We start from the raw sequence: 24,400 nt of genomic DNA, 5'->3' as shown, positions 1-24,400 counted from the left end.
TGATAATATCGGTTGAAAGAAACATTGGCAGGTTCATAGATGTTCTTTCTCCCAATAAGCAGCCTTCCAAACATATTATATGACTGATATAACTATATAAACAAACTACAATATGTGTGAGAAATGCTGGACAGTGGGAGAAAAAAAAAACATTCTCCCAACAATGTTTTGCCACCGATAATATCAATAAATAGCACAGCTAGTACAAGAAAAATCCAGTTTTCATGACTCAGGTGCACTTGCATGTTTGTTCAAGCAAAGTGATTTTAAATTATAGTGTGACTTTTGGTCACATTTCAATCAGTCGTGTGGCTCGTAGCATTTAATGATCATTAGTTCTAGCCCAAAAGGCACTACAAGCTAACAAGCTCTCATATCCGGCTAACCTGCCAGTTATTACTTAAAATCCACAGTTGATACAATGATCAATAAATGCTATGAGACATGAGGCAGCACTCTGCGCATAAAACACTATTAAAATGTGACGTAAAAGCACACTGAAGGTAAAAATGACCAAGTGACAGTCTTTCATGCCTTCATTGAGTGAACGTATGTACGTACGTACGTACGTATGTACCTACATACATACGAGTGCACCGAAATCACAAACGCAGGATTTTTCTTCTTATACTAATTCTTATCAATAGCATAGGCAGATGCTCCACAAGCCGGTAACAGATTCCTTGCTGGCTCCTGCAAACAGTAACATTTGTATTGTAATGTAATGTAAGAGGTATTGTATAACACGCTTCTTCCGCTATTGGTGGCTTTGCTGTGCATTGCTATGTAACAAAAAAGGGTGTGGGAGACATTATTGGGACAGTGGGAAAGGCTGATGTGAAACCTGTGGCGTTGATGGGTGCAGATCGAGAGTACCTGGTTCCCCTGTGCCAATCTGTTGTTGATGGGTTTGGCAGAGTAACTTGCCAGTATGTTATCCATAGGGAAGAACCCAAGATCTGATGGACAACAGCGCTTTGAGCCTTGTTAGCAGCTGATGTGGGAGAGTGTGATGGGGTAAAAGAGGAGAGCTGAGTCGTGGTTCGGTTAGTGTTGATGTGCCAGTGGCTAGGCCTGTGGCAGCTGTCTATGGCGGGTTTGTGTGTGTGGCGTAAGGTGCTTGGAGGCCTTAGCTGTGGGTCAATTAGTCGGGGCAACAGGGGGGAAAACTTACTATGAAAAAGAACCTACAACTCTGCACTTCTAGCCCTGGCCATTTGCAGACAGGTGTATATCATGGGAGTCGGGCACAACCCCTTATATTAATGATACTACCACAAATATTTCAAAATATTTAATAAAGTATATGGACGAAGCGGCATGAGCTACTCTCGCAACAAAGTAGCAGCGAAGTAAAGCAAAACAAAACAGAGACCAGGGGGACACCGTGTGGTGCCGCTTCACCCCTTGCAGTTAAACTGCTCAAACATATAGAATGTTTATATTACTAGATCCATTAAGCAACTTCATTCTACATAAGAATATTCAAAAACCACAAATGGTAGTTTTTATTCAGGAGGCAGAATAGAGTCTAAATAACCATCTGTCCAATGTGTTTCAGACTGTATACGTCCTTCATTAGGGACTTCATATATAGAACATCAATCAACAATATATGTTGAACATGACAAATGATAAAGAAACATAGACTAACAAGTAAAACAAGACATACATGACACCAAAGGCAAGAAAATATAAAACGAGAAGAAAAGAAGCTTGTTAAAAAAACATAAACAAAAACCAAAAATCTAATGTAGGATGTCAAACTCCTTATTGTTAAAACAAAAAATATATAATACCTCTGCCTCTGTGAATGTCATCCAGAGATGTGGAGTGTGCTAGTAGATGTCCTGTAATAGATAACATATCTCGTATCTCTCTGTAACCGCCACTAGGACGGGGAGTAGCCGTGATGTATGTATCAACACAAATTCAAAAATTAACCATATATATGCTGAACAATCTTAGGGCCCTATCACAACCTTGCCGTCAAATCTGCCAGGATACCACTAGTGCACATTGCGTTACCGCAATAAGTCTCCATTCCGACCCAAAGAGACATTCTGGGCGCTATTAGCACCACGGAAGTAGCGCTTCAAATGGACAGAAACTGCCAAGATTTACCTCCAGTAAAAGGCTACAGGTAAATCTCCCACTTTCCACCCAAACTCAGGAATGGGCAGAGCGGTAATGAGGCAATAATAGCATTACCGCTGCATTTTTGTCACTCCGCCCAACCCGTGATGACCCCTTAATGTGCTACATGCAAATAAAGTTTAAAAATAATTTGATAATAAGCTAACAAAAAGGTGCTACATGCAAAAAAAAAAACTGAAAAAGGAAATCAAACCTGAAAGGAAGGAGATTACATGTGCAAAGAAACCAGTTACAGAGGGATGCCCAACTGTAATAAAGGTCCTAATTGGCATCAACAAATTCTCACCGAGCGCGGTAAACCTTCAAAAACATGCGAGTACAAATAAGTACGTTATTGTGATGGTACTGACTGAACACAAAAGCTGCAAACCAAAAACAAACATCTATGTACCTATGATAAATGCAATTTGTGACCCATGTATAAATTCTCATAGCTGGTACCATATATAACAATATATTGTCCTATGGGTGCTTTAAATATGTGTCCTAATGCTAACGGCGTGCTGTTCAACCAAGCAAAGAGCGTGATGACGTACTGACGGGAAGACGTGTTTGTGTATATGCGCGACAAAGCTGGACCTTCAAAAAAGATATCATGTGTGAAGTTAACATGGGCCCAATATTAATAAATGCTCGCTAACCTACTACTGATATCAATAACAAAAATGATGTGATCAAATAGCCAAAAGACAGCACCATAAACAACTTATTCTATACTATAACATTTTTATAAAACGCTAAATCGCCCACAGGCCTCAAAGCGCTGACACAAATACATAGAACAGACAAGGCAGAATCACAGTGTTGTTAGTGCATCAGTATGCCAGTACATTTGTATATCCAGTAGGACAGTTGGAGCAAGAACAATTTAAGTACCATCGCCGTCAAATAGGCTGGTTTTCAGAGCCTTTCTAAATTGAAGATATGATGTCAATATTCTAACAGCATTTGGAAGGTAATTCCAAATCTTAGGCCCCCATGCATTAAAACTGCAATATCGGCACGATTTAAGTCTGAAACAAGGTTGTTGTAGCAGATGTTTATCGTTTGAATGAAGAATACATCTATAAGGCGTTTTCTTAAGGCGGTCTTGTAGATACTTGGGAGCAGAGTGGGCAAGGCACTTATAAACAAGGCAGGAGGCCTTGAAGCGGATCCTTTGAGCCACTGGGAGCCAATGCATCTTCCTCCGTGCATTGGTCACATGATCTCTGCGCCTTAGCCCACATACAGCCCTGACAGCTCCATTTTGTAAGTTTTTAATTTCTTGATGTTGGTGGCAGAGGTACCAGCCAATAATCCATTGCAATAGTCCAGCCTCATGTTTATAGTTGCTGTAGCTATTAAAGCACAATTTTCTTCAGAAAGGTAGGGTCTAATCTGCAAAAGCAGATGGATTGTGTAATTGCAACCTGAACTTACATATGCAACGTGTTTATCAAATTCAGGTTGCAATCGAATATTACTCCCAAGGTCTTGACTTGGCTGGAAACTTTGACAGAGACCCCTCCAACTTCAAAAGCACTGTATCGAGAGTCAATAGACTTGATCTTGGCTGGACTTCCCACTATCAAGATCTCTGTCTTCCTGTCGTTTAGGGCTAGGAAGTTATCAGACAGAAAGACTGTAGAGACTTACTTTGCATCATCTTCACATGAGCCTGTAAGTTCCAGAACCAACTGCGTGTCGTCAGCAAAAATTGCATAGCTGACTCCCATGCTATCCAAAAGATCAAAAAATTACTTTGAGTAAATATTGTACAATAAAGGGGACACGCTAGAGCCTTGAGGGACTCAACAATCAAAGGTGGCTTCCTCCGACTTAAAGTCTCCATAGGTTACTCTAGCCTTCCTGGAACCCAAAAAAAAACTGAGCCAATCAACAGCCAGTTTAGTGCATCTGCCCACAACCCTGAGCCTGTCCGCCAACCGCCCATGATCTACAAGATCAAAGGCAGTGGACAGGTCCAATAGCAGCAACATAGCCATTTTTCCTTTATCCACTATCTCAGACAGCATAGATTTAACGTCTATGAGTGCAGTCTCAGTACAGTGGTTTTTCCCGGAATCCGGATTGTCTGCTTGACAGTATACCTTAATTTTCAATAAATGTATTGATTTGCGAGCAGGCAATTTTATCCATAACCTTTAGAAGGAATGGCACGTTGGCTATTGGCCGATATTTTGAAGGGTCCTGTGTATCTTACCCTTCTTTTTTCAAAAGAGAGGTGATCCAGACCTCCTTAATGCCTTCAGAGATAGCCCCTTCGGCAAAGGAGCAGTTCACAATAGTTGTAATGGGAATACCTATGCTCGAGACAAACTTCTTGAACATGGTTGAAGGAAATATGTCTCCCTTACAGTTGGTGGGCTTCAATTTATCTACAGTGGATAGCACCTCCTTAGCGTGACCTGCCTAAAAGAAAAGGTTCTATTCTCATCTATGTCGGAAGCATAGTTCTGTGCAACAGGTAAAGCACCAGTTTCCTGATCACTGGGATATGATATTATGGTCTTTTGATGTTGACTGACCTTGTATATGAAAGCATCATGGATTTTTTGGCAGCATGCATCACTTGCCTGAAATAAAGATTCATGGGCGTTCCCTTTTAGTTCATCTAGAATGTTAAACGCTCTCTGGTACTGGGATCTGGCACCCATTATCCACTCCTCAAAAGTTTCTTTTTTGGCTGCCAAAATGACATTCTTGTAATGCTTGGCTGCATCTTTATAGCGTTCCAAGGAATTTTGATCGGGACATTTTCTCCAACTTCTTTCAGCAACTCGCTTGACATGTTGGGCTACTAGCACTTCTGTAGAAAACCATTTCCTTGCGCTAGGATGTATATCCTTCCGTCCATAGCTATCTTTAAGTGGCGCTAGTTTATCATAAGTATGGTTTAGTATACTATGCAATTGTGATGTATAGAAGTCTAGTGTGCTCGAATTATCAATTTCTGCCACAAGTGGAAAACATATATGTGCAAATACCTCATGAGTAACCTTCCAGGTGCATCTACGCATAGTTGTTTTAGTGCGTATTAATGCTTTCATTGTCACAATATCTGGTGTAGGGATTGGAAAGTGGATGAAATGATGGTCAGACCAGAAACAAGTCTTGACCTCTATAGGGGAAATCAGCTGGTTTTGGGTCAGTATCCAGTCTAACGTGTTCCCTCCTTGATGAGTGGCTGTATTAACTAATTGTTTAAAGTCCAAATTCATCATGATGTTCAGCATGGAGCAGGCCTCTGGATCAGTGGTCTTGTTTGCCCATAGATTAAAGTCTCCTGCCACTATACATGGCGTTTGATGTTTTATAAAAAAAAAAACAAACGCCAATAGCTGCTCCTGAAAGTCTGGCAGAGCAGTAGTTGGCCGATAGAGGATTAATAAACCGAGAGTAGTAGTATCAAACTTTTGGACTGGAAAGGCGCTGGTTGGATTTGATAGTCCAGTATTTGTTTGTAGGTAGTTTGCACAAGAAAATAGATGGTCCAGGTTGTTGGTGTGTTAAACATGAGATTTATAGGTTTATTCCTTGTTATAATCAGCACCAATGAAAGACATCATTGGATGTAAATGTAATATTCATAACATGATGATATGTTACACAGCCGACGCGCGTTTCAACCTAAGTCTTTTTCAAGGCTGTGTTTTTGGTGAGGTGGTGATACGGTATACCCAGTGTAGTGACATTCCAAGCCAATTAGTATTAAGGATATTTCATTCACATCCATTATGCATACATAATTTAGGCAGTATCATGAAACATAGACAAGCCAATTGTGATTAGGGCAAAACAGTACAGTGTGACACCCAGGAGAGGTGATTTACCATGTTGAGTGATTGCAGGTGATAGTGACAGTAAAAAATATAGTTAGTTGGACAGGGCAAATTCACAGTTTTTAGAAAATCAAGTGCAAATTCACAGTTTTAGTTTAGCAAAACGAAGAGAGACCAGTGTACCCAGGGAGAAAAGAACACAAAAGAGGATAATAGGTTAGGTTTGGGTAAGTAAGAAGCTGGGTAGAATTCCCACATAGTTTCATAGAATTGGAAGGGTTAGAATCTTACCCAATTGGGTTTGGTGGTTGAGTTTCCAGGTGGAATGGGCTGGTCCTCCCAAGTGTGGGTGCCAGAGGGCTGAATAGCCGTACTGAAAAGGAAAAATAGTTGGAGTAAGTGATAGTCACCTGGAGTCTTAGAAAAGTGGGCATTGCTGTAGTAGTGGCGTGTTGTCCGAGCATGGTGGTATTGGGATGAAAAAGGCCTGTTGTGTGTTGGAGGGTTACCAAGTCTGATAGTGTGATTAGACTTTTAAATGTTTGCGAGTGCGCGGTTAATAAGGAGGGAGCTTTAGTTACAGAGATATTTGTCGTATTATGTGCACAGTATGTTGGTAAAACGTGCTTATTATAAGGCGCATTAAGTAAAGGGTCTAAGTGATTCTAGGGCTGTGAGCGACTCCTCAATGTTGGTGTCAGCCTACATAATATAAGTACTCGGATTATTGCTGCAGTCAAGCAGCAATTGGTGAGCAGTACTGAATGTACAGTGAGGGCTAGTGTTTGGACAGAAGGCAAAAATAAAGGGAGATTGGCCCCGGAGGCGTCCAAAGTGGCGCAGTGATTGTCACGTGTTGGCGCTTACCTTGGCCGGGTTGAGTAATGCTGGTGTGTGGAGTCGTGAGTCAGCCAACATTGGAGTTGCACTCCTTCCTGAAATTATGGAAGCAGCGCTGTGGTTGGTGCCATCAACAAGCAATCTGATTCGCTTGTTGCAAGGCGCCCACGGATTGGCTGCAGGGTTCATGTATGTCATGGGGCTTGGAATAGCTTGTTCAATATAATTGTTACGAGTTTTAAAGGGTTCTAAGTCTGATAGTATGACTAGGATTCCAACTGTTTGCGAGTGCCCGGTTAGTGTGAAGGGAGCTTTTAGTTAAAAAAGGGGGGGGTGGGGGGAAACGAAAGACGATGTGCTTGATCGGGGTGTTTGTCGTATTGTCTGCACGTTGTGTTCATAATATGTGTTGTTGTTTGGCGCATTGGGTTTGGGAGGGCTGTTAGTGACTCCTCAGTGTTGGTGTCACCAACCTAATAAGAATGGTTGGCTTAACGTTGCAGCCTGGCAGCAGCCTTTGGACAATGATGCATGTGCAATGGGGGCTCACAGTTTGACAAATTGGTGAAAATAAGGTGAAACGGTCCCGGAAGCGTCCATAGTGGCGCGGCGATTGTCCCGTGTTAGCGCTTACCTTGGCCGGGTTCGGCTGCAGGTCTAATTCAACTAACAACCAAATAAAGGGTGCGCAGGAGAGAGGGAGTCCCGCCACAAACTCCACTCTTCCAAAAAACACGAGAGTAGTAGTATGGTTGAAGGGAAATTTCACTAGTAAGCCCTCACAAGAATTTAGTATTGGTATATTTGAGGTAAAAAGCATCAAAGAATCTTTAAAAATGATGGCGACACCCCTTCCCTTCTGTCCATGGCGATCTGTATGTAGTGCTTTGTACCCCACTGGAGTAGCAAGTTGCAGATAATGTTGATTTGAGTTGCAGAGCCATGTCTCAGAAAGAAGCAAAATGTCAACATCTGCGAATGAAATATAATCGGCAATCGCCATAGCATGTCCTGCTAAGGAGCACATATTCAACAGCACTGTTTTCAGTGCCATACAAGCTGGGGAATATTGATTTACCCCTGTAGGTCTCACTGATATAATACTACTATTTTCCTCTCTCATACTCGTAACAGGCACATTTTTGCTCGTTTCAGTCTGAATCATTTTTACTATTGGCTTGCCTAGCTGAGGAACTGCTGTACTCGGCAGGGTAACCACTAAAGAATCTTGTGCTTCAGTATGTAGTCTAATTTTGCGGTTGAGCTGAATTCGCCTAATCAGGTTGCTACGAGACATGCTTACATTATAAGGTAGACTACCCCTGTCTCCTATATATCTATCAATGTACTAGCCACACACTTTATGACATATAAATAGTCATATCTAGCTTACATTGCTTATGAAAACACCCTCACTCAGAAGAACTTGCACTAATATCACATACACATCATAGATAATTTATTTCATCACAATCATTTTTCTTTCTTTTTCATTTTATGCAAAAAACATTACATGACAAATCATAACTAAAAATATTCCAAGTGTTATCTATGGACTTCATTTTCTTTCATCTATTAGCAATTTTTCTTTGGTTTCAAAAAAAGATATCTCATCACAAAGATGTTACATGTGAGTGATTGGTTTCTCAAATTGATATATCTTCTGGGTGTTATGTCAACGTGTTTCAGCCTATTTCCATAGAATAAACCCCATCCTAAAGAAAGTTTTTCCAGAGGCCTTCTTCAGGACAGATGATAGTCTTTACTTCTGATCTTTGATAAATCTTCTAACCCTTTGATTTCCTATTCTTTCTTGTAGTAGACTTGGAACAGCAACATCTTGTGGTGGGTTCCTTTTACTGGAGCCTTACAATTGGTTTCTTGCATTTTACAACAATGTTTATTCATGGCTACCTCCAATGTCGTAATGAGGCCCATTTTATCCCATGAGGAACTAAAACAAGCATCTGTGAGTTGGCAGATGAGGGAAAGGGGCAGTTTGGAAACTCCAGACATTACTATGAGCTACCTGCAAAGGCTTGTGGGAGTCAAGAACCTTTGGTTTAGGGGAAGGGCTGCTTGATATTTGAGGGATGCAGTTACCCATTTCACCTTCCTTGGTATGTTGGTTGGAAGGCTTACTCACTGTAACATGCTCAGGTGCTATGCTAAGTGGCCTGCATTGACTTTTTCCCATATAGGGCAGGGCCTGTTGAGGCAGGGACAGTGTTTGCCTGGTGTTCACTCCAGGTATTGTACAGGGCAGGTGCCAGAATCCCTGCTCATTTCTCCAAGTTGTCTACCCTGCTGTCTCCTTCTTTTTCTCTCTTTCATATGACTTTTACATGTTCATAGTTTATTTTGCGTGAACTATATGAAGAGGAGTATGACCTTTAAACTTTTTACATGATGCAATTAAAATCTCCTGAAAACTGACATCAAAGTCAGCCCTCACTTTCATGTGCGTTTTCCAGAGATTACAATTGCTTAATGTACGAACTGTAAAACTCCTATGCCTATTTGTACCATTTGTGCACATTAATTACATTTGGAAACTGACATCAAAGTCAACCTTGACTTTGATGTGAGTTTTCAGAAGATGCAGTGGCATAATGTATGAACTGTGAATATTATATGTTCTTAGAACAGTTCATATGAAAGATGCACATTTTTCCTGGGCATGCACTAAATATAGATAGAGCAGGTTTCGTAGAACTGTGTGTTGTAGGAGTGTGTGGTTTAGGAGTGCCTGTCACAGCGGTGCGTGTTGTAGGAGCACTTGTAGGAGTGTGTGCTGAAACAATGTGTTGTAGGACCATGTGTCATAGGAGCGCATATTATAGAAGTGTGTGGTAAGCAGGTGCTGTAGGACTGCATGTCATAGGAGCATATGTTGTAGGAGTGTGAGTCATAAGAGCTTGTGTAAGAGCTTATCATAAGAGTGTGTGTTGTTGGAGAATGTGGCAGGAGCATGTGTTGTAGGAGTGCATGCCGCAGGAGCACTTGTAGGAGCGTTTGTAGTAGGTGGACATGTTGTAGGTGCACATGTCATAGGCGCACTTGTCGCAGGAGCGTGTGTGGTGTGTCATAGGAGCATGTGTTGTAGGAGCGTGTGTTGGAGGAGCATGCATCGTCAGAACACTTGTTGTAGGAGCACATGTCGTAGGAGCACATGTCATACGTGTGTGTGGTAAGGATGGTTTAGGAGCCTGTGACACGTAGGTGCACGTGTCCCAGGAGCATATCTCCTGAGCGTGTGTCATAGGGGCATGTGTCCTGGAAGCACGTGTCATAGGAGCGTGCGTAGTAAGTATGTTATTTTTGTAGATATACACAATGTGTATCTCACACACGCACGTGTAGGCTTTTAACATCCAATTTAACTTTATTCTGTTCACACATTTTCAGATATTTGGGCAGAAAAATTGTTGTTAAAAGCTGTTCAAAACACAATCAAAGTAAGCATTTTTTAAACTACGGAGCTGTTAATGTGCGCAGGCAGCTATCTTAAAATATCAGTGTGGAATATTTTCATACTTTTTCATGCAAGTGTTTGAAAGTTATTCAAAAAGTCATTTTCTGACACTCTATAGAGATCTCGTATTAACCTTAACTATGTGAAAACGCAGGTTTATTCTGTGTATGCGCACTGTATAGTTACATTTAAATTGGTAACTCAAATTTGTAAAAAAGTATTCTTTTTTTCAGTGCACCAATTTCAGATGCAATCTATGTGCATGCCATAAATTAAGAAATTCAAAGTGGTCAATTTTGAGATTTGTTCTTTTTTTTGTGCTTAACTATGCCTTGACCTAGTGCAAAGGAATAATATATATATATATTATAGTGTGGCGGTCACTGCTCTATATTTAAGGTGATTGCCTAGATCCATAGGAAATCTGAAAATTCTATTCTAATAACTTTTGACTTACAGGACGGATTTGGCTGATATTTTTCAAACTAAAACTTGTCACGCCCCCCAAACTCCTATTGGACATTTTGGGAAAGATTCATAAAAAAATTGAAAAAGTGTTAAGAAAGCAAAAACACACATATTTGTGCCGAAGAGCAAAAACATATGGAGCGAATTGGACCAAATAAGGAACAAGTTGGGCACATTCGATTGCGAATAACTTTTTTGACTTGCTGGCAGGATGGATTTAGATGGAAATTTCAAAACAAAGCATTTGTCAAGGATCCTCTTCTCTCCCCTCACCCCCGCCACCAAACGGCAAACTGTGGGAACAATACCTTACAAAATGAAAAAGTTATTTAGAAAACATAGAGAAAAGGTGTAGTGTTTGAAAAGCCAAAGCATGAAAACTACTGGGCAGATTTGGACCAAATAAGAAACAATTAGGGCAAAAAGCATTGACTTAAAGTCACTTGACTAGTTTGGGGTAAATCCATCCAGTAGTTTTTTTTAAAAATATTCGAAAGAGTACAGGCTGCCCCATGCTCATTAAATTCTTTAAATCGGTTTTAGTGCTTTGCAGCAGAGATGCTGAGAGGCTAATAACTTTTGACTTGCTCGATGGATTTGAATGAAATTTCCTAAGCAAACGGTTTGTCACGGACCCTCACAAATTGAAAATTTCAGGAAAAATGTGTTTACAAATTAAAATGTTGTTAATAAAATATAAAAACACAATTTTCAGCCTACTCCCATTTATTTACCCTTAGAGAAAAAGTGGAGTTTTTGAACAGCCAAAGCGCGAAGATGGCTGGCAATATTTAGACCAAATAGGAAACAATTTGGGCACAAAGCATTGATTTAATTTCCTTGACTGGTTTGGGATAAATCCATCCAGTAGTTTTTATAAAAATATGACAGAGACATGGGAGTGCCCCCTGTTCCTTAAAACCTATATATATATATATATGTATATAGGCCTTGGTGCTTTGAGGGGCTTTTCAGGGCCACTGGCACAAAGACTGATTTTCCCCTGCGTAGTAGATGTGATCACAAAATATGTCCCCCATTTATTATTTTCCCTCAGTTTTCATTCCCCCGACAATTACTGTGATAATCTCACGTTAATTACCGCAATAATGCTTGAAAATTAAAATGTCCTTACAGGTGCTCCCTATGTTTATCCTTCCTTTTCCCTAGGTTCCCACACTGACCACAGTTGATTTTTACTTCTCTGGCCCCCTCCCATTACTCACTTTCCCTCTTTACTTTGTGTGACACATTTTCTTTCCAGAGCACATGTTGCATTATTACTGCAGTAATCTTGCGAGATTCCCCTGGTACTCCTCCAATAATGTTAACTTTTCAGAACTTTAACTGGCTCCCCAGACCACCGCAAACTCGCCAACTTCACATTATGTCCTCTTTTGCCCGCCCCACCTCTAGCCTGATGCAATTTCAAACGTTTTCCTACTCTAAATAGCTATTTTTGCACTTTTCGTTTTCACATTCAACTAATATTACTGCGGTAATCGCTTGCATCAAGCAAAAAAATTATTGCGGGTTTTCATTTCTGAAAAACCTCTCTGCTGCAAAGCAACATAGGAGATATAGCTATATTTTTGGGAGAAGGGTGCATACCCTTCCCAGTCAAATATTTAAAAAACGACTGGACGGCATAACCCCAAACCTGTCCCAGAAATTAGTTATTTCATTTTTGGTCCAATACCATCAAGCGTTTTTTGTGCTTCGGCTTGATAAATGTGGATTTTTTCTCTATGGGAAAATTAATGGGAGTAGGCTGAAAACAGCATTTTTTTGATTTCTTAATAACTTTTTCATTTTAAAGTATCTTTCCCATAATTTCCAGTCTGGGGGGGAGTCCGTGCCAACGTTTTTGTTTGGAAAATGTCAGCCACATCCACCATGCGAATCAAAAGTTAATAGCAATATAATATTCGGATTTCCTATGGCTCATGCTACACAGCTTAACTATAGTGTGGCGACTCTGTATTTCCAACACAAAATGTAGCACACCCTTGTCAATGACAGCAGTCCCGATTCTCAGAACTCAAGATCACGAAATGGCATGATTTAAGTACATACATTCATTTTATTTCCCAAAAGACATAGTAAGACCACGCCTAATGATGATGCGTTTCACACCCAACAATGCACTTGTTCACATACAATTGATCCATTCACTGACCTAATAGACTAAGTTCCCTGTCACATGCGTATAGTCCTTTCTCTTCCTTTGCCATTCTAGAATGCATATCAAGGAGATTTGTGTGTGCTTTTACAGCAACCATATTGGAATTACAATATTGTTACAAGAGAATCCATTTTATGATAGAAGTCAATGGATTACCAAATATCCCCACATTGCATTCTTTATATTCCCCCTGAAATATGCTCAGAATGTCATCGTGAGTCTTATTTCTATACATTATTCATTCATACATATGTGCAGATCAACTCATAGATGTTTGACTACGACCTAATTTTTTACTGCATTGTTGATACCATTTTAAAGTGCTTGGGCAGTGCAGATATATTTAATCAACAGCTCTATATATCCTTCTTCTTTCATCAGTAACATTTCCTTTACGGTCACATTAATGAGGTGAGTGGACACTTGCACCGTCTTTCACATCCATCATAGAAAACACAACACAGAAATTAACTCTGTGAAATAGAGACAGATCTTGTGGAAAAGCTTTAATTTGGGGATTAAATATTCTGTATGTATGAATGTTTCCTATCAGGAATTGTGAAATAAGAAGAAGCTGTGAAAATAGTTGTCTATGTGCTGAAAAAAAGAGCTTTGCTAATCGATAAATAAAGATTTTCCATACTAATGTAATAGAAATGATTCTATTAAACAGGGAGACGAAGAATTTTGCTCAACTCTACTCTTTACTTCTCAAGCAGCCTTATTAAAAAATTGTTAGTTTAAACTTGATAGGGTGTTAAAGTCCATGTGACACGATCATCCAATACTGATCTTCCAATGTCTTGACCTTCCCTGTCTGACTGAGCGTCCTCCTCTTTCTTCTGCTGCCTCTGTAAATGATCTGGCACCGCAACCGGTAGACAGTGTAATTTTTCAACCAAACACAGGCCTGCTGCCTCAAGAGCCTGACGGCTTGCCCTCTTTACCTGCAGGAAGACATAATGAAGGTACCAACACTGAGGGGACCCTAGCCACATGGTGGGCAATCGCAACATAACTAGCTGACACGTCTCAATCCGACCATTCGTTCCGCTCACATGCATACTTGTATGTGATTGGTCGGGTAAGATAATCCTTCACCTCCGTGTCTTGACTTTCTGATACATTAGTATAGAAAATCTGTATTCTATGTCAAGACCAGAGGCTCATTTGAAGCTTACTTACCACCAACATTGACACCTGATCAATCGGCCTAAAGTAAAATGTCTTAAAAATTGACGCCTCAGACGAGTCGGCCGTCTTCATGATGTCTTCTAGGTGAGCACCTGCGCTGAATGCCTTGGACGCCATAACGCACCGAACTGAATGAGCTCCATATGCTTTGGTATTGATGACTGCTTGCTGCATGCACCAGCGGAACCCATCTGGCTAGCATAGCCGAGCATACCACACTGAATGGTTTATGTAAGGCTATCAATAGGCAGGATTGCTCTGGTGGCCTGAGCTGCTTCGTCATAGCTTCATAAGCTGCCAAGCATTTGACCGGACACAGTTTTGGCTGTTCGGGAAACGCAGCTACATCACTGATCAAATTCCCATCTTTGTTCTCTTGCTAATGTAAAAGATCACCCCGAAAGGCGAACAGGGTTTGTTATTGACTTCTAGTGCTGTAACATCGACATCCTCTTACAGGAAATAAGGCCAAGCAAGGTTATGAGCTTAGCTGAAAGTGCTTTACCTGAAAATGCTTTGTTCTCCGGTCAGGACTGAAACAACCTGCGAACTACATTAACGTCCACAAATGGGAGTACCTGGGTGCTGGGGGCTTCAGGAGCCTTACCCCATTGCGCAGTCTGCATACCACAGGGTGTTCCCCCATCGGGAGACATTCCAAGTGTGCATGCCCAGCTGCTATAGCAGAATGCGCTGTGTTAATCATCCGGTATGCTTTGCCCTGCATTTCCAGGGCAGCCAAGAAATTCTCTAAGTGAACTACACTCGCTTTAACGGGACATACGGTCCTAACCAGGCACCAGCTATTCCATGGCCCCCAGGTAACCATACAAAGTTTCTTGTTCCTGGGGGCCAGGACTCGCCGATAAATTGTTCAGCCTCTCACGAAATGCCTGGCAGAGACCAGGCTCTCTGGAAATAGTCCACACTACCAGGCTCAAACTGCCAGTCTGGACTAGCGGATGCCTCTCGTCTGCTGGGCCCAGCAGAATCATCTCATCCCAAGGCAGTTGAATGGGAAGCTTGCATGACATTTCTAGCAAGCCTGGGAATCAGACTTGCCCCTTCCAGTCTGGAGTGGCCAGTACCAGTCTCATTCTCTGCCTCCTCATTTGAGCCTGCACCATTGCTATCATGAAGAATGGCGGAAATGCATACTCCATGCCAGGCCCCCAAAACTGGAGGGCCCGGTCTCCAGCTGTAGAAGCATGGGAGCTGCCTCTTCAGCCTGGATGCAAACAGGTCCACCGGACAGGGTCCCAGCCCAGCCATTATCTTGAGGAACACTGTTGCCAATCACTGTAGTCTATGAGGTACCTTGAGTTCCAGTTGGCTACTTGATTCTGCAGCATCAGGAGATATTCTGCTGCCACACTGATGTTGTTCCCCCGGCACAAATTTCAGAAGCCCTTCGCTAGCTCTGATAGCATTCTGGACTTTTTCCCGTCTAACCGATTGATATATCGGACTGCAGAGACATTGTCCATCTTGAGCGATATGCTGCTTTGCATCTTCTCCTCCATCCAACACCTCACTGCAAAGGAGCTTGCCAGCAACTCAAGGCAATTGATGTGGAGGCTGAGCTCCTTCTCGGACCATCTTCCTCCGGTCGGTATCTCCCTGCATCAGGCTCCACAGCCCCAAAGACTGGCATCTGATTCGATTACCAAGTCCGGGGACGATCCGAGAATCACTCTCCCATTCCAAGCCTCCTTGTGGTGGTACCACCAGGACAATTCCGTCCTTGTTTCTGGGAAGAGTGGGACTCTGCTAATATAAGAGGCCCTTCTAGCAATGCTGAATCTTGAGGCATTGAAACGCCCGGTAATGGAGCGGACTGGGAAAAATCACCTGGCTCTAGGAAGCGAGCCGTCCCACCAACCTCACCAACTCCTGTTTATGAGACCAAGTCCTTCATCATGAATGCCTTTATCTCTTTCTTGATTGCATTGACCTTAGCCAGGGGTAGACTGAGGGACCCGTGGACCAATCCACGATGAAGCCCAGGAACTCCATCGATTCGGGCTGAGCGCTCTACGACTTCTCCCAATTGATAAGGAACCACAGATTCTGCAGTAACATAACTGTGCACGCCACTTGCTCCTGCAAGAACTGCGTTTCCTGGCACATCAAGCACACGCACAGGTAGACAATGAGCCGGATGCTCTGTTCTCTCAGCTTGCTGACCACAGGTTTCATCAGCTTGGTTTAACACCATGGCGCTGATGCCAGACCAAAGGGGAGACAGCAGTACTGCTGTGCAATGGCTACTGCGGGACAAGCATCCTTCAGATCTATCTGTGCTAGCCAATCTCATGTCTGAAGGATGTCTTGCAAGAGGTGAATACTCTCCATTTTGAAGTGTTGATACAATAGAAAAGCGTTCAACGCTCAGAGACTTATCACCAGCCACAGTTTGAGTTTCTTTTTGACTAGGAACATGTTGCTCACAAAACTTCTTGCATTGGCTTCTGCCGGCGCAGGGGCTCGTTTGTGCCATAGCTGCATGATCTCTTCCCCTAGCAGGCACTCGTCTTCTATGGAAAACACCATAGGCTTTGGCAACTGCGCTTGCGCAGGCTCTTGATAAAAGTCTAAGCAGGACCCTCGCCCTGTTTGAAGAACCCATGCATCACTGATGAGTCTTAGCCATCTCTCCACGCACTGCTCTAGCATCCACCCGCCTGGAGGGACATTTGCGCCTGCTTGCTCTCCGCGCTGCACAGGCAGCACTCTCATCTGGGTTAGTGGGTTGCTACTTGCCGCCATATCTCCCGCCTCTTCCTCTACCTCTCCCCCGAGAAGGGAAGAATGGATTTAGCGTACGTCATCTTGTTCACGCCAGTTGCCTCTACCAGAAGCAGGCCTATAGAACGAGGAGTGGCTGGCCGAGCGGCCGCTGCCTCTGCCAGCCCTGCCAACACTCTACTGCCGAACACCTTCTTTAGGGGCGCTTGCACTTTATCTCGTGCTGCATAGGTGTTAGCAAACTTGCTTGTATACTTTATAAAAGTGTCCCCAAACAACTTCCCTTTTGTGGCTGCCGCCGGCATATAGCCCACTGTGCCCAGCACACTAGAATGGAAGGGTCAATGGCATGTTGTTATCCCTTAGCCTCCTCTGCCAGCTTCCAGATATTGGCGAGTGGACACCCTCCAGGATCTATCGATAGCCTTCTTCATTTTTCTCTGGTAGCAACCCATAAAAGTGAGCATGCACTCATCGGCATCCGGGGCCTCTGCCACTTTGTCGGGAGATGGGGCCGGTGGCACTCTGCCCTGAGCTTGTTCCTGGCCTCTTTATCTAGGGACGTGCACAGGCGTTTACTCAGATAGGCAGCAATTTTGACTTGCTGCTCCTACCCAGATGATCTGGGGTATATGAGCCTGTCCGGATCCTCTTCTATGAGTCTCTTCCATTCCTGCACTACTTTCAGCGCTTTTATCACACCCGAGGATGATTCTTACCTCTCTTCCACACTTATCTCAGAGGGGTCTGCACAGCTGTCCTCATCCTTTTTGTCAGAGTAGAATGTTTCAACTTTGCGACCTTGGCCTTTCCTGTCACATGACCTCACTACCCTGCTTCTGCTGCGCTTGACGCACGATGAGCCCAGGGCATCTGGGTGCTACTGGCCCTACAGGCTTTATATCTTCCCTCTTCAATGAAATCTATCGCAGGCTCCCTAAGGGGCGTGCTCCCTCAGCTCTTGCATGCCTTGAGAAAAGGCTAGAAAGTCTTCCACCATGCTCAGCTGCTTACCGAGCGGCCCCAAGCCAGCACAGATGACCTTCTGCATGACTTGCCCCACAGAGGAGTGCAGCCGTCGTCTAGAGTGCGGCTCATCCGATTACTCTTTGGCTCTCTCCAGCTCATATTGATGCTTATGCTGGCAATGGCAAATAATAGGGGCTGTGGGTATTTTCAGGTGTACTTGGGCCTGTCCCCCTTCAATTATGTCAGCGGGTCTGGGCAACTGCCGTAAGCAGACTAGACATCTTGGGACTGAGCCCGTTCCACTTCCTTGCTTAGGACTGCACCCGTTATCTTTGTGGCTGAAGGCTGTTCAACTAAGGCTGTAGCCGGCAATGACCTTCTGCTCTTATTAACTGCTCGGATCAACTGTCCCTGTTGCGACTGAGGCAGCAGGGCCTGCAGATGGTGCTGCGGTACTGATGCTGATGTGCTGATTAATCTGCCCAGAGGAGGGATGATAATCCTTCTGGAGTGCTGCTGTCGAAAGTGAAAATCGCCCCAGGACACAGTGTCTGGGACGAACAAACGGAAGTATGCCGAAAAGCGCTGAAACTAAGTACACTTTGCGCAAATACAGCGACTTCTGTGCATTCTGCCCCCTACATTCTGCTCTTGATCAGAGTGCCTAAGAAGCAAGGTCCTGTCGCACTATGACTAATTAGAGATGTAGTACTGTTCCACCTGGCATGTGCTGCTTAGCAGGCACCTCGCCTAAATGTCCTCAGCGAGTGCCCACACTCTGCGAAAGTGCTGCCGCGGTCGCTCGCACCATAATGTTAATCACCATAAAGTTATAGCCACTAAATAGCAAAGCCGCTGCAGGCGGTTGCGCGCACACACTATACTTATCAAGTAAGGCACGTTATGTTATGTTGATTTATACCACGCACCGCTACCACCCAGGTACAGTCTCCAGGCGCTTGCATGGCTCTGTAAGAGAGGGGCGTGGAGAGGTAAGAGGAGATAGGGTGGGAGGATAGGTTTAGAACCAGGAGGAACTGGTGTCTGTGAGTGTTGTTTTGCATGTGGTAGATTGTGCGAGAGCCTTTGTGCATTTTAACTGTATGGGTAAGATTCAGTGCCTCGGGTGCCCAGTAGTGTTTTGTGTTGGTGTTCATGTGTTATGTGGGTTATGGTGTGTTTGGTCGTGCGTACTGTTTGGATAGTGTCCATAATGGATCCAGAGTCAACAGTGGTCAAAGCTGTAAAATAATCCGGTATCTTGGTGTGCAGTTGTGTTGTTGATCATTTTATGGACTATGTGGGTGGTTCACTCTAGGTGTGGTGCTGCAGCATCTATAGATGCTGGGTGTGGACATAGTACTGATTCTCTGTTTATGTGAAGTGTGGCTAGTTGGGAGCAGGAAGGAGAAAAGGGTTAGTAAGTAGGTCTGTTGGAGCATCTGGTGCGGCAATTTTTTTGCTGCTTGACGGTCTCTAGCCAGGTTCTAATTTGTGGTTCTTTGGCCCATATCATCTCCTCTCTAGATTTTAGTCTGTTGTGTTGTTGTCCCTTCAAGGTTGTCATTGTCTGCTGAACAGCCCAAAATTGAGCAGTTTCCTGAAGGTGATGTGGCCTTCTGTGGTTCTAATTTCTTTGGGCATGTTTTTCCAGATGTTAACAATTACAAATGAGAACGCTGTTCCACAGAATTTCCTTTTTTCATAGTGTTTTGCCTCTATATGTAGGTCATTGCTGGATCTTAGTTCGCTTCCACGGTGATACCAGCTAATCTTGTCTTGGAGGAATTCTGCTCCTTTTCTGTGCAAGGCTTTGTGGGTGATGCAGAGTGCTTTGAATTTGATTAGCTTCTTTACTGGTAATCAGTGTAGGCTTTTCAGTGCTGGACTGATGTGGTCTCTTCTGTTTAGCCTTAATAGGATTCTGGCTGCTGTATTTTGCACCCTTTGGAGTTTCTTGGTAAGTCTTTCTGGCATTCCTAGGTAGAGGCTGTTTGCGTAGTCAATTCTAGTGGGTATCAGGGATATGAGTGTGAGGGTTCTGTGGGAGAAGGAGAGGTAGGGGAGTAATCCTCTGAGCAGTCATAGGAGGAAGAAGCATTTTTGGCGATTGCGTTGACTTGCGGTTCCATGTATAGTTCGTTGTCCATGTGTATTCCTAGGTTATTTACTACATCGGTAGTCTATGGTTGCGTTCCCATGCCAATCGGCCAATCCAGTTGTGGGTTCCTTCTGTCAAATCTCACGGGTGAGAGCATTATGTCCGTTTTTGCCAGGTTCAGTTAAAGGTTGTTCGTTGGCATTCAATTGTAGATGTCTGTGAGGCAGTTGTTGAGGCTGTTATTTTGTTCCTGGGTTCTGTTTGTTTTCACAATCAGTTGTGTGTCGTCTGCGTAGTTGAAGGCGGTAAGTCTGTGGGTTCGAATGATTTCCATCAGTGGGCACTGTAAGGAAGGCATGGTATCAAACAGTGAAGACAGACACAAGTGATCACAGTTCAAGGGTGTTAATTGAACTTCAAATGAGTTAGTCTATCTAAACCTAAAGCTAAGGATAGGAGCAAGCTACGACCATTAAATAATAATAACACAGTCCTAGTCAAGTCTTTGTCAATTAAAAGGGCCTATAATAATAAACCTATTGCCAATCCTTACCTCTAAATACAAAATGGTGTGGGTCAATGGTGTATGCAAAAGAAAAGTGTTCAAGAAATAATATGTCAGGACGGTTGAGCAGTTGGCTTCCCTTCCCCATGTTTTCAGCATGAGGCAAAGTGGCACGTTCGAGCTTCGCACACACTCTGACTTCTTGGCCACGAGGGTACAGTTCAAAGCACAGATATCGGGGCCTTCTGCCAAAGCCTCTTTCCAACAACATTCTTTTACTTTAGAGGGTCTGTCGTAACAAACAAAGTCTCAAAGTTCCATTCCTAGCAGGATTTTCACATGCACAAGTTCTCACATTCAATGTTCATCATGGGTCTCCAGCTTCAGGCTGAGACCCCCTTTTTATCACAATATTCACACTTAGTCTCCCTTGTTTGGGCTCGGACGATGGATCTCCCTCATTCAGCCTTGGATCCCCTTGATATGGATCTCCCTCATTCGGGCTCAGATCCTTTTGCTATGGATCTCCCTTGTTCAGGCTCAGTTCCTCCTGATATCAAAATTGAAGACTTTAGAATGTGCGATGGGTTTTGCTTAAACCGTGCAAGGACCATGTCAATTAACTTCACACAACTATTCTCAACAATCTTCTACTTTCATTTCTCTTGGTGGGATACCATACAGAGACTTTTGATTGAGCACATTCACGGTGCCGGACCATTCAGTCAACGGTATTGTATATGTCCTACCGAAGTTCAAACATTCATCAGCAGTTAAGCTTTACTTGTGTCTTTCTTCACACACGTTTTACAATGTTCATTCCCACGCTCGTTATACAATGTTGCTGGTTGCAACCTTCAGTTCAACACAGACCGTCTTGCATCGGACTCCCCAACTCAATGGCTGTGTTGCTCTTTCTGGCACTTCTTTGTTCTTGGAGCCAAGGAGGATACCATGGTGGCTGCTGCTGCTCCTCCTCGCCTATGTCAACTACGCAGGAGGGCCTTCGGTACCTCCGACACACAATGCAGGATTCTTTAGTCTGGTTTCCTGGCCTTACATTTCTGCCCCAAAGGTCTCTTGAAAGTAACAGCGTCTGGCCAAAAAGGTCATGGGTAATTCCCTTCTTACAAACCCTTCTTGGTTTGCCGTCTTTCTCCCGTCGTTCAGCAGCCGACTTGAAACTGCTGCACATTTGTGTGTTTTCCTTCTCTCTGAGTGTGCTTTCATGCTCCGCCTTTTATCTGTGTGGGGAAGTCTAATGGAAGTCAGGTCTGAGTGATTGTCAGTAATTGCCTGACCTTGACTAACTACAGTAGTGGGACATGCCGATACACTGCTAAGGTGTGAGTCTGTTTTCTCCCACAGCGGGCTGTCCATGCAAAAGTGCTGGGAAACGGGGGGTAAGGTTCCCACGTATCATACCTGGTAGGATGGGGTAAATGTGTTGCAGGGGGAGGGATACCACGTCTCGCCATCCGGTGTCCCACTCCCCGAAGACCCCTCACCCAGGTGATCCTCCCGTACTGGTCTACTCCCAGGAACTGGATCCAAAAGCAATGGCTGTGTCCTGGCCACCTGGATGACAGATCCCCGGGGACTAGTGGGTGATACACCTTCTGGTTTCTCATAGCACGTGCAGATGTTAAAAAGTAGAGGGGACAGGCTTGATCTCTGTGAGACTCTGCACAATATATTCTGGTGTTTGAGGTGAACAGTGGTAGGTAGGTTCTTTCGGTTTGATTTCTTAGGAATGAAGTAAGCCACTAATGTCATAAGGCAGTGATATGGCCAATAGGATGACAGCCGATTGGGCATCATTGTCTGCGTTTAATTTCAGGTCGGCCCATATCGATAGAAGTGCTGATTATGTTCCTCCCATTGGTCTGAAGCCAACTTGTGAATGGTCGAGTATTCCGTTTGTTTCAACTTATTTAAGAAGGATTTTGGGCACGTGGTTCTCCAGGATTTTTACTGTGTAGAGCAGGTTGGCTATCGGTCTGCAGTTGCTCGTAAAAAAGTCTCTCACACTACACTGAAGGACACAAGAAATGGTACTTATCTGCTGCTCGAGCAGCAAAGAAAGAGGAGGCAGATCAGTCAGTTAGGGAAGGTCAAGACATTGGAAGAGCAGGATTGGAGGATCGTGTCACATGGACTTTAACACCCTATCAAGTTTAAAATACAAGATCGTGTTGTTTCATCTGGATGTTGTAGTTTTACTTGTTTTTGTGTTATACAATTTTTGAATAAGGCTGCTTGAGAAGTAAAGAGTAGAAATGAACATAATCCGAGCCTCCGGTCTTGACATAGAATATATGAGCTGTTGCTGTTCGAGAACGGATGGTTTTCCTTCCAAGCTTGGGGAACAGACCATCAGCAAAGAGTTTTTAGTCCCAAAACAAGCAGTGGCCATTGGTGTGGTAGGGCGTAAGGGCGATGACACCTTTGTTTGAAGGGAAGAGAAAGAGAAAAATATCAGTTCAGAGAGAACCCTAAAATGTACATCTTTCATCTGCAGCGCCTTTGTCTGACACTGACAGAGCGGGTTCATGTTGGAGCTGGACTCCACAAGGCGCGTGTCCCACGCTACGCGCTTTCTTGTTTAGTTTCATAAAGCATCCTCCACCCCTCTATGCAAATTCTGTGGGGCTTTCTGTTGATAAAGCTGAGGGGTGCCGAAGATCTTGTCCTGCGTAATCTCAATCTGCGTAAACAGCGTGGATAGCACTGATTGACAGCTAGAGGGAGACGTGATGAGGGAGGAGGTGGGCCGTCCGGGTTAGCGTGTGGTGGAGTCTGGACTGTGGTAGCTTAGTGTGTGAATGTGTCAAAGGAGAAAGGGATATGTCTCTTGTGCAGGAATAAGAGCGCTTTTTCGAATGGCTCCCAATGGCTGTTCTGCTGGAGGTATAGCACATGTTTTGAGGCACACTGTTACGCACAGACAGCGTCACTGCCAGCAGGGCCTGACCTACAGCTGCCTCGTTTGATTTGCTAGCCATTAATCACCTTCTCTGCTCTTATGTCTGGGCTGCATTCTTCCAGTTATATGCTAGTAAAAAAATCAAGTATGCCAAGTTTCACCTACGTTGGTTTGCGGGCTGTAGTGAAAATACCTTTGTAACAACTGTACTCATGGGTGGCGAATTGTGGTTTTCAGTACGGGGCAAGTTTTTTTTATATTTATACTTCGCTATAATGCATGGCCGTTCAAGCCAGGGTCTCACAGCTGAGAGCAAACAATAAGAAAACATCTGGGCTGGGTGGGGGCCCATTTCAAAATCATATTTTGGAGCCCCCATTCCTACAACTGGGAAAAACTGTCCAAAGCACTGTTGGGGTGCTTAAATGAATACAGAGTGAAAATAATGAAGCAAGGGCGAATTAGCTGCAGATTATCATGGACAGGGAGCCAGCGGGGAGCTGAAACACTAAATGTCCACTGAAAAGCTGGTAATTGCTCTTTGACAGCAGGGTGCTAAAACACTAATTGCACAGTGAAACCTTATCAATCGCTCTTTGACAGCAGGATGCTAATGTAGAGAAAACCAGAGTAAAAACACGACGAGGTGATACGAATGTTGCTGGATACTGCTAGAGGCCTGAGAGAGGTGATGGCCTGAAATCACCAGCAACGGCAGCCTGAAATGCACGTACTGCAAAGCACACTTTTAATTTCCAGAATTAAAGGAGCATGTTGGCGTGTCACAAGACTGCCAACATGGGGCACCTTCTTGGGAGCCCCCCCTGAGGCTCAGGGCTCAATTCAACTGTTGTATTAAAAGGCCCCAGCGCTGTCCCTGTCAAAGTGAAAAGGATCTCTGGCCAACAGAGTTAATGACTGGTGATTTCTCAGCCCCTTAAGAAGGAGGGCCACAGAGCTTCAGAAGGCCTTTGGTTGTGCTGCACCGGTTGGAGGGTGGCAAATCCCTTCCTGGATCCTTGCAGCCTCTGCGGTGGTATTGATTAT

At 43.7% G+C, this 24,400-nt stretch overlaps 1 protein-coding gene across 2 annotated transcripts in view; it reads right to left on the bottom strand.

The window, feature by feature from the left end:
• The window catches only part of KCNE3 (potassium voltage-gated channel subfamily E regulatory subunit 3), a 174,668-nt gene that overhangs the window by 50,251 nt on the left and 100,017 nt on the right, over nucleotides 1–24,400 (bottom strand). Inside the window, exon 2 of one of the 2 annotated variants that reach the window (XM_069640168.1) lies at nucleotides 6,234–6,315. The exons of the other annotated variant lie outside the window; for it this stretch is intronic. The gene's annotated coding sequence lies outside the window, so the exon portion shown is untranslated. The remainder of the gene's footprint in view (nucleotides 1–6,233; nucleotides 6,316–24,400) is intronic. 2 annotated transcript variants of the gene reach the window in all.

Source organism: Ambystoma mexicanum, chromosome 7q, assembly GCF_040938575.1.
Source record: "Ambystoma mexicanum isolate Mex_15411 chromosome 7q, UKY_AmexF1_1, whole genome shotgun sequence".
Taxonomy (NCBI): domain Eukaryota; kingdom Metazoa; phylum Chordata; class Amphibia; order Caudata; family Ambystomatidae; genus Ambystoma; species Ambystoma mexicanum.
The sequence above is the reverse complement of the archived record's forward strand: the minus strand, read 5'-3'. Positions and strand labels throughout refer to the sequence as shown.